The 11,717-nt window shown below is 31.8% G+C and overlaps 1 pseudogene; it reads right to left on the bottom strand.

The window, feature by feature from the left end:
• Positions 1–589: 589 nt before the first annotated feature.
• Positions 590–10,761, bottom strand: LOC134263101 (uncharacterized; annotated as a pseudogene).
• Positions 10,762–11,717: the final 956 nt, after the last annotated feature.

Consider the following 11,717-nt stretch of genomic DNA (forward strand, 5'->3'; position numbering starts at 1 on the left):
AAAGTTAAAATGAAGAATTTATGTAAACCCAAAACATATGTTTGATCACAAGTACTGTTTTTTAAGGTTCAATTTTTAAGGGGTGTGATATTGATCCGTACCAGCCCCGCAAATCCATATCAGCCCTGCAGGGCTGATACGGCTAATGTGACGTCAGGCATATCGCATATGCAAAATTCAGGTATTAATTACTAAGTTTGACTGTAATAAATCATATTATATGAGTGTTTAATTTTATATCTCAGCAATGAATTTCGGTATCATGGGGAAAGTTTTAAATAATTTTTCTCCATTGTACTTTTCAAATTTTCGTTGTGCTTCATTATCTCAAAAACCAACAGAAAATGTTGTTTTTTTATTTTATGAATGGATTTTGGTACAACAACCACAGGCATTTGGTAAAATAAGCGGGAGATATCCCGTATACGAAACAAGTGTCTATGGCAACAACCCCTCCATTTTAGACAAATCTCAGGACAACAGCTTAAAGATAAAAGGTCTAATTCACAAGTTCCAACAATTTCCCTTCCGTCTTTAATATAATAGAAAAACAAAACAAATAGAAAACAATAGAAATGCAATATTTTCTTCAAAAATAATTTGTCAATGGAAGAAAATAAACGGATGAAGTGCATTCGAATCCGATTTTAGTTGCCAGCTTTTCCGCAGAACATAATTGTCTTCGACTGTGTCTTCTAAAACTGCTGAATTTTTGTAACATGGATGCAACATTCTGCAGATAAAGAATTTAACCGCTGTTGATTGTGATGTAAATCGCTGACAATGTCCGATATCAAGGTGAAGTTCTGTTCAGATAAAATCAAGGTATCGGCATTTCATCGATACCTATCTGGGTCATGATGGGATATTCCTTCAACTGGAACCGAGGAAGACGTTGGTGTGGGTTTCACGAACCGTCTACTGAATGCATATTGCTTATGCAGAGTACATATGGCGATTTTCCAGTTTCACTATGTTGATTTCTTTGGCAACTTTGTGATAATTATAAAAATGATGAAACAACATGTTTTTAATGTCTCAAATTAAACTGTAAAGTCATTAAATTTTTAGAAAGTAATACTATCAAGTTCCGCCAAGCGGTAGTTTGACTTTGAGGGGAAGGTGAACTGCAGCCACACCCTTAGCCAGATACATGTTTTTGTGATGGGTATATCTTCTCATGTTCACCATAATTTCCCTGGAATTTCAAAACCTTAACACATTCGGAATCGATGCTTTTATCAACTGACAAAACGCAATACAAGAAGCAGCTATGCAAGCACCTGTCACTGTCTGTGATTTTGTTTCACTGATGAAGAAAGGTCTTTGACTTTGAAGATTGTAAATTTGACCTAATGAACTTCGTTGATTGCTGTTTCAGCTGCTCAATTTCATGATCGAAATGGACATCGTATGCACGGAGGGCGTCAATGTTTTTAAACTATCCTCATTACTGCACTCAGAAGAAACGTGCCTACGGTTGGGATTTAATAAAGGGAGCAGGGATTCTATGGCTGGTAGCATCATTTTTTACGCGAGTCAATTGAGTGTTTTGAACCATATCCAAGAATTTGTTCTGCAAACAATGTTCTAAGATAAGTCCCATCAGCTAAAGTATGGTGAAAGCAGAACACGAATGAAAACGAATGTTTCTAAACTTTACCGTGTCAACGTTGCAAAATCTCCTTCATTGTTGACAAAAAGTCGCCATAGTGGGCCATCCTTCACTGCAAAGGATTTACACGATTCTTCGTGTAATAGTAAATCTTCCTTATCACAAATTATAAAAATTTGAATATACTTGCTGGGTCCATTTCAACAAACTTAAAGTTATTCTTCTCCAGTTTCTTAAATTGTATTGAAGCATCGGATGTTTTTATGCTAACACACCATAGCTTCAACTTCTTCCAATTCCAGTTGACACAGTAGGGTAAAGTGTGCGTAGATGTCCACCTCACTTGTGAAAATTCTCTCGTCTCCGTATATATCCTCTCTTGTCGCATCCGTAGGAGTCGTTGAAAAACAGTGGTTCCATAACCCAATTGCAATAAAAAAGTTAAAAGTTAAAGATCGGCTATAATTATTAAAATGCCAATTTACGAACAATTTTAAAGTTTATCACTTATTTAGAAAAACTGTGAAAAAATTTGACAGGTCCAATAGGTAATGGAATAACTAAGGGAATAATTGGATTTAAGCAGTAAAAAATTTTATTTTGCAGTAAAATGTGCTATTATGATTAATTTGTATGTTTTTAAACCCTTATGAAATCAGCCCAAAATAAATTTAAAAATGTTTCAGAAAAAATATTTCTGTACAACCGAACATACAGTTTTATATAAGAAAATCATTATTGTACAGGACGACAATAATTCAATTGTGCTTCAATTCTCTCTAAAAAATTTTCTCTCTCTCTCTCTCTCTCTCTCTCTCTCTCTCTCTCTCAAATTCTGCTCTTCTCTCTCTCAGAGAATATATTGCTTTAAACTTACTTTTCCTTGGTATTCCTTTCCGTTTATAAATGAAAAAATATTTACGAGTTGTAATAGGACATAGAGAATCTTTTCCCAGTGACACACTTTTTAAAAAAATTAACACAAAACTGCATTCTGTTTAAAAGATCGTAAATTATTATCTTTTCCCCTTTAGCCAAAACAATAGTATTACGTAACCGGTCTTGTAGACAGATATAAGAGGGCAGGCCAAATTCACAAAAATGAGCTAAACATAGTTTCACATTTTCGATAAACAGTTTTTTGTAAACTATACTTTAAATAAACTATAGTTAAGAGTTGTAAATCATAGTTTCACAAATCGTGACAACTATATTATATAGATCGTTAACTATAAAACGGTTTGTAAACTATTGTTTACAAATCGTGAAACTGTATTATCAGATAATCTATGTTTTGCAATCAAAATGATTGTTTTTGTTAAGTATAGTTTACGGTTGTGAATCACATATATTATCGCGTTAACTATGGTTTACGAGAGTAAAATATAGATTAACGTTTTAACTATAAGTTAACAGTTGAAACTATATTTACAACCGAAATCCTAGAATCAACAAAGTCTATTGTTTACGCCTTTATTATAGACAGATAAACTTAGATTATCATAAAACTATAGTTCAACCGTTGAATATAGTTTTACAAAGAAAACTATACTTAACGAATCGTTAACTATAGTATACGGTTTGTAAACTATAGTTTTAAAACCTAGTTTATCAATTATAACTAGGTTTATCTCATTTTTGTGAATTTGCGTGCCATAGATATATGATTTGCACAATTTTTTTCTCTTAAGGCCGTCTCTTACCTGTCTCAGAACTCATTCAATATAACCGGGTTTAAAATACTTTATGCATTTTAGAAATGTCAGATTTATATACTGTAGACCTAAAACTCAGCTAGACATTTAATATTAATCCGTGGGTAAAAATTACGCTGATTTCTCAGAGTTAGCATTAGAATATATTACATTTATATTAAGTAATATGAAGAACTGCGAACGATAGTATTGTTCTTCCGCCTATCTCCAAGTCAATTTTCAAAAGTAAAATATTCGATTAATTTTTAATATTTTTTATAGATAATTATACGGATTTTCATAAAATATTACTTATTTGGGAAAACAAAGAGAGATAAGTCTAAAATTTTGGTAAAGCTTGTGTTTTTCACTATAGAAATCAACGGAAAACGGAAAATAGTTTTAAAACATCTCCCCCCCTCCCCTTGTCACAAAAATTCCTTTTTACAGGTAATTTGGAATGTTATTTCACTAATTTTGCCAAAGCTTTCTGTGTGACGCGGGGGGAACATATGTTTATTAACAAAAAACGATAAAAATGCTTATTTTCAACCAATTTCAAAGCGATTTAAATCTGAAACATTATATTTTATTGAAATAATATGTTTTATTTATTGTCTAAAACATTAGAAAATATATAAGGAACATATAATCATTTCCAAGACTATTTCAAAATACAATATTATTTAGTGGAAAATTTAGTTGCCCCCCTTATTCAAGAGCTGGAATTATGGATTTTTAGATGTTTAAATTTTTAAGATACAATAACTTTCAATTACCATTGAACTTTTCTTTGGATTAAACAAAGATTTTATGTTAAAATTGCTATTTATATTGAATTCAATGGTTCCAAAATGTAGGCGGGAATCGAAAGTTAGCGTGTGTATTTCTTAAGAGAGAATTTGTGATCGTGTACATAGCGTAAATTGATACCACGCGGAAGAAAGTATATACAGTATATTGAAAACATTTATTGAAATTTTGCACTTTTACTACCTTTTTAAATATCTAATTGAACGATGTCTTTGAGTAAAGTTAGACTTTTGTGTGCGCAGGTGGATTAGTTGGTGAACACTTTCTTTGATTTACTATTGGTTACAAATTTCAATGGCCAATATCAAAATGAACCATCAAATGCAGATCGTTTGATTTAAAAACAAATTATATATTCAAGTCACTGCAGAGCCGGCGCCCTGATTAAAACCTTGCACTGTATTTATCATATAGAATATCTTGAAAAAATTTTTCTAAAAATAAAAAATCAAAAATTGATCAAAAACAAATTTAATTCCGGTTCGGACAGGAAGTACTGGAAACACACGAAAAAATTGTCAATATTTACATGTAAATATATTTAATATTCTTGTAAATTTCATATCTTTACCTCAAAAATTCCGAAACCTACAGTGCCATCAATAGTCACTAGGTTTTAAAATTCGAAATATCGGCCATAACTTCGCTACTCGGAAGTGAATTTTTCAAAAATCGGAATTTTATATAAATTTCATATATCAAGAAAACTTACATAAAAAATTGTGAAAATCTATCCATGTCCATCTCTGAGTTTATAAATTGAACTCACTATAAAAGTTAAAATGGGAAAAATAATAATAATATATTATATTTTTTTAATAATAAATAATAATTTAACAGAAACAAACAATGGTTTTAAGTAACATTCCGTTGTGAACAGGAAGACTTAATAAGAAAAATTGTGTAAAAATATATGTTCCCCAACTTCTTTGTAAAGGAGCTCTGCGGGTAAAAACAGAGTAAAAACAATACATGTATTCCAAATACAATTCGTTTTAGGGGAACAACATGAACAACGGGGAGTGTCAGATGTTCCCCAAACGCTCCCCCATGTCCCTTTTTCGTGCCTTATTCCTCTAAGACCTTTTATAAATATGCTAAGTATCTAGGATTTCATTTAAGAATAAAAAGTTACAATGATATCAAATATATATCGTTTAACGTTTTGCATGCGCGCACACGTACATGTACATGCATATGCAAGATGATTATGGCATGTTGGTTAAGCGATTAACATATCTTTCTATCCCGCGAATCAAAGAAAAAAATACATATATAAATTTACCATTTTTCAAGCAAATGTCATATTTTAATATATCGATTCACATTTTATTTTTCTACTTATTTTAACCTCGGGCTCAAAGTTGGTTTTATTCCGACGACAAGGCAGGGTTAAAGTCGACTAAGGATATCACGCCAATAGCTAACCAATAAAAATGAACTTATTCAATAGTAGTTCCATACATGGAAAAGAGATTTTCCTTTCTGTTCAGAATTTTTTTTATATTTCCTCTCAGGCCATTTTGACAACTCTGATACCTGTGCCTGGTAAATTTTATATACTTTGTAAATAAATATATAAAGGTTTTTGACCGGAACTATTTATTTTTTCGAATGCATAGGGGGCTACTTTCTGGGGTTTACAAGAGATGTTTAAAAAGACATTCGTGTCAGCTAATGTGACCAATATTGTTTAACACCTTCTTATTAATATTTTTTACATGAATGCAAATACCTGATTATTTTACGAAGGAGCGTACATGTATATTGATTTTTAATATACCGAAAATCGCTATTTTTGGGGATTGCGTAATTCTAAAAAAAAATTCAAATAAATTTCAAAGGTAAAATAAACAAAGGATGCTTGGTATTAAAATATTATTTCAAATCAGTAGAATTGAATGCTATTAACGACATCTGAATAAATAGGCTATAAAAGGCTTATATACCAACTTTGTTCATCTGCACTTTAATTTTAAACACGACAGGATTTGTAATTTTTTCTGTATAAATTAATAATTTCTATATACTTTGGAAACTCAAATAAAATATTTTAATACATTTTTCTCGAGCTCTTTTTCTGCAGTTTTCCTGAAATTTTATGTGGGTCCAAGGTGTAATTTGAGTTTAACAGTGATTCTCTACGTTGCCATTAATTTGATTTGTTTGTATATGTGTGTGTGTGGGGGGGTATTTTTATTCTTAACCTATTTAACGTTGGAGTTGAATCTTGTATCTTATTCCAAGAACTTAAGATTGATTGTGACATTTGGATGAAAGGTCAAGGTCATTAAAAACCACCACCTCTTTAACTTCTAACCTGTCAACCGAAATAAACTCTGAAAGGTGTTTCTAGATACATGTACATGTACTTCATGTTTCTTTTTACCCTTGGGTCAAGGACAAAGGTTAAGGTCGATTTCAAGTTCATAGGTCAAGGTGATTTTGGTAAATAGTTAATATCAACATTTTATTCAGGTTACCAGTGACCTTGACCTAAGTTTTAAGGTCAAGGGTAAAAAGATCTGCATGCTTCAGTATGTTACATGTCTTGACATTTAGAAGTTCTTAATCAGGAAAATATTCTAATTAAAGATTTTGAAATTATTTTAGATATAAAATACAGTAAAAGTCTTATTGAACTTACAATGTGAAAGTGATCTCTGCTGGCTGTCGATCCCTTCGTCGGCAAAGTCGCGACCGTCAGGCCTACAAAATACAAACAAAATTCTTCAAATCTCGAGAACAACTTCACATTTAAGCACAAGATGAAAAGAAACATTTTTTTCATGTTTAAAGAAGCTAAAAATCTTGACATTTAATTGAAACATTATTAAGAGCAAATAGAGACAGTTTTGCCCGTAAAGTACACATAAGGGTAGAATTCAGCAATTGTCTATTAGTGCTTTGAACCCAGTGGATTCAAAGTGCGCCAATGTTGGCAAATCGAACGCTCTCTGCAGCGTGTAAATCACGGCCTCCGCGCGCCGGGCGCAGACATTTGGCGTCAATCTCACTCACCTCTCTTTGGCGTCAAGGAAGGCTTTGGCAAAAGGGTTGTGCTTGATTTTTAGGGCGGTAATCTGTCAAATATTTCAATAAGTGCAATTTAAAATCTTATAAATTGATTTTTTACAGATAAAATACATCTGTGAAGGGATTTAGAGAGCAATTTAAAAAAAAAAGAACAAACTTATTTTTATCGTTGCAGAAAAAAAGTAAAATAATCTTTAAAAATGAAAAGAAATTAAATTGGAAAAAAAAAAAGAAAAAGAAATTATCAATACCCATTTTTGTCATTATATATATATATATATACGTTTTTAACTTATTTTTTATATTGAACTTGTGACGAAACATTGTTTTGTGTTCGAAGGGGGTTAATTATAATATTGAGTGACCTCTGTACCAAACACAACCTAAGAGTACAAGTATATTCTAAATTCCTCTATTCTTAATCGGCGTCAAAAGTCACGTACGATTGACAAAATAAATAATTTTCAAAGGGACGATTTCTGTTAATGTGAGTATATCTTACAAATACGATAATTTCTGTAAAAACGAAATATTTACAAAGATAAATAGAGCGGTATTTTTTTAAAAGAGGGAAAATATTTAGAATACAGCCAGAAACAAACAAGCATGTAAACAGAGACGCATTAAAATGATTTAACCCCCTTAAGGAAAGTTTCGTCACGGCGAAGCTCGGACACCCGATTGTTCTTTTCTTAGCTAAGATAACACGATCACTTCATTGTTTGGATTTCTCACGACACTGAAAATTTTTGGCACTGGATTTTGGGTTTTAACAAGTAAGTTCGAAAAATATTTTCGCTACTGGTTTGTTACAAATCCGTCTTTCTTAGAGTAAAGGCATGCGATGGCCACGCGACTAAATTCTGTGAGGGTTTGGGGATTTATATCATAAAGTGTTAAAATTTTAAATAAATTTTATTGAATCAAAATATTTTCAAATTAAAGTTTTATATGATTAAAATATCATCAGAAATAAAAATTATTTGCAATTTACCAAAAAAATACTAAATCTTTTTACTGAAACCGAATTTATGTCCATAGGTAAAAATATACATAAAAAAAAATTCACTCAGCTTCAGAATAAATTTTGATATATCCAAAAGTGCAATATTTGTACAGTAAGATATTTGTTTTGAAATCTTTACAAGTATAAACCGAGGTATCGCAGCAAATCTTCAATTAGTCCTGTCGAGGTAAGATGAATTCTATAACGATAAGCAATATACTACTAGTATATAGGAGAGTTTAATTTAATACAAGTGAAAACACAGCTCAAATTAGACCCGTTTTTGGCCACGTTTCTTGACGAGAGATTCACAGTATGGTACTAACTTCGAATCTGCTTCATTATGCTGTCATAACCGATGTATTGAAATACAATAATCTCCATCTATTTAACTCAGAGTGTGGCCTCTAGATCGATTTGAACAGATGTCTGGGTAATCATTTTGTAAATAAGCACTGTAGCTTTTTATTATCATTGCAACAATAGAAATATTGCCTAATTTTGGAAGAAAAATTAGCATAGGTTTTAATTTCATTGAAAAGTTCTGGACAATTTGAGATCTCTCCTTTAAGTTTTACATAAATATTAAATTGAAATATCATAGGAAATTCTTTATTTTCTAGGCAGGTGTTTAAAATGCATTTGAAGAAATCTAATTTCCTCTCTTTTACTGTGTGACCTTATTTTACACTCACCTCTTCGTTTTGATAGGCCGTGACAGCTATAAACTGAGTCTCCGGAAAGCTGAAACTGCTGATGCGCTTTTTTTGGGAGTTGGCTCCTACTTTTACCAGATGCAGGCGTGGTTCATATTTGTGCAAAGAATTGAGCATTATCTGAAATTTATGAATAATAATTTTGTTCAATTGGTGTAAATATTATGGACATGTAAAATATCAAAATAATCAAACATTATTGTGATTATATAAATTTCATCTGTTTCAAAACTTCATTTAACTTTAAAAAAGTAATTTTACTTAATTTAGTATACACTCAAATCCCTATACTGTAAAGTCGAGGGTGTACTTTAATGTCTCTGTTTACAACAGGGCATTTTGTCTCATCTTTAAACTTGATAACACATCAAAATTTCATAAAGAAAGAAGCTTTACATTTTTAATATATTCGATCAATGCATACTATTTATGCAAGTTATATTACTGTATTCAGCGGCGGCTCACACAAATTGGTCCGACCAAAATAGTTCCATCATGATAAGTAGATACAACATTATTGTTCATGATAAGAGTAAAGTTGTGTATGTCATACGTTAAAGAAATCAAAAATAACGTCAAAATATTATTAGAAAGTCACTTTCCCCCCGAAATGCAAATAAAAAATATCAATATTCCTACGCTCGCTCCCTCCTCAGCCCTTTTTTTTTTTTTTTACATGTTTGATAACAGAGAATAATTAGGTCACTCTTCGATTCATATCTTTTCACCGATGAATTGATAATACTATATCAACAATTGTATTAAGTACATGTTTATAGTCCGTTAATTATCATACAATTTGTTCTTAAAGAAAAAATTAATCATTCTGTGTGTGTGTATTATTAAATGACGGAATTTTCAATCCCTGGCCTGCTCGTGTGTACACTTTGTAAACTGTAGGGTATGTGTGGCAAAACGAGAACTGGGTTGGAGATTCGGGTTCGTGTTGAAGTTCAGCATACCATTTTATATAGAACTTGAATAATGTAAGTAATTTCTGCGACAAATACATTAGTATATTTCAGTAATTTTCAAAACAAAAAAGTTTTCAGTTTAGAATTTTCCGACCCGGTCCTGATTTTCCCAACCCGGCCATTTTAAACACAAGTTGTTTCAGATGCAAATGTTAGAACAAACTAGATATAGTTCAACAGGGATTGTATAATTTTTATTAATCAGAATTCGTATTTATATGATCTAATTAAGAAAAGAAAAGTTTTGTCTGCCATCGTAACTTCTCGGCAAAACAAAACGTGTTTCTCCGAGCTCGCTGGATGCGTTTGACAGCTCCATCGCACGTGTGTAGACCAAGGCTAATGTTGGTCTTGCGGACACAGGTACATGTAGGCCTATGTGTACTGTTTGTTAGGAGACTGGGTGACCGTAATGCTATGGACTCACGAAATTTACAACAGTTCCATAATTAGACAGTGCAGTTTTTTTTAATTAACGTCATTATAAACACTGTTAAACATATTAAATCTAACAGTCGAATATCTTTGGATATGGGGTAACCCATATCTATTCTTGTCAACATGGCTTTATGTGGCTCAAACTACTGGGCATTACATGCAACATTGCTCAGAACAATTAGGCATGAACTACAATATATCTGAAAACTACTAGGAATAACTAACAACATGGCTCAACCTGGCTCAGAACTATTGGCATATTTACAACATGCCTCAGAGCAATTAGGCATTAATTACAATATGGCTGAAAACTACTATGCATTACGTACAACATGGCTCAACCTGGCTCAGAACTATTATTAGGCATTACTTACAACATGGCTTAGAATTATTAGGCATTACTTACAGCATGACTAGAACTGTTAGGCATTTCAACTTGGTCAAAACTATTAGGCATTAATGCCAACATTTTTCAGGCTGACATAGTATATATCTCAAGTTTGTGATGAATGTAAATAAAAAGGAGAATGAAGTACATTCCTTTTCCAGAGTAGTTTTGTTATAGTTATTTAAATCATCCAATTTTCCTAGAGTTTAGTTCTTTGTATTCATGAAATATTACTATCTAATGTTTTGAAAGCCCCGATATTTATAAGGCAAGTATAAAAAAGTTTTCATATATAATTTTATAGATTTACACTGAAAATTTATCTTCCCAAAAAAGAGTTTCTGATCCGCTCCGCTTCACATAAAAACCCCTTTACCATTAGGCTAAGTTTGACGGGGTTTCTTAGCCATCTAGTGAGATTTCCATTCGATCTCTACTGACCTCTGCTTTTCCAATAGAGTAAACAATTTAAAAAGAATTCGAGATAATAGTGGTAATCGGTAATAAATTCAATATAACTCAACTCAAAAGCTAAAAAAAACCCTTTTACTGGGCTATTTAATGATAAAGACGTTATCCTTTGGGGCTAAAATTGGGGTTTTTTTTCTGTTTACAATTTCGTTTCAGTTTAAATAAAACAATGATTTTATTGGTTCATGCAAACCTCCAATCAGAGAAAGCATTTTAACCCCGTAAAACTTAGACTATTGGTAAGGGTTTATGTGAAGCAAGGGTAGAATCTTGACTTGGGAAGATGACTGAAATTGGGCATCCTACTCATTATAGTTGACTTCAAGAAGGAAAGAGATCTAAATTTGGGGTCAGGGAACAATGATTCCTCTGGAAAAATGCCTTTCTCAAGTCTGTATTTGTTGGAGCTTTCTCGTCATTGATTCCATTTGCTAGCTATTCAATTGGACACAAAATGGTCATTGAAATATATAGTAATACAAAGGTGAAATGAGGAAGGGGGGGGGGCATCTTCATGTTAAACAACATAATGTATCAATTCATTTAAATTCTTTTAAAGAAAAGTA

This window comes from Saccostrea cucullata, unplaced genomic scaffold, assembly GCF_032062105.1.
Source record: "Saccostrea cucullata isolate Sc308-1 unplaced genomic scaffold, CSIRO_AGI_Scuc_v1 ctg1810, whole genome shotgun sequence".
Taxonomy (NCBI): domain Eukaryota; kingdom Metazoa; phylum Mollusca; class Bivalvia; order Ostreida; family Ostreidae; genus Saccostrea; species Saccostrea cuccullata.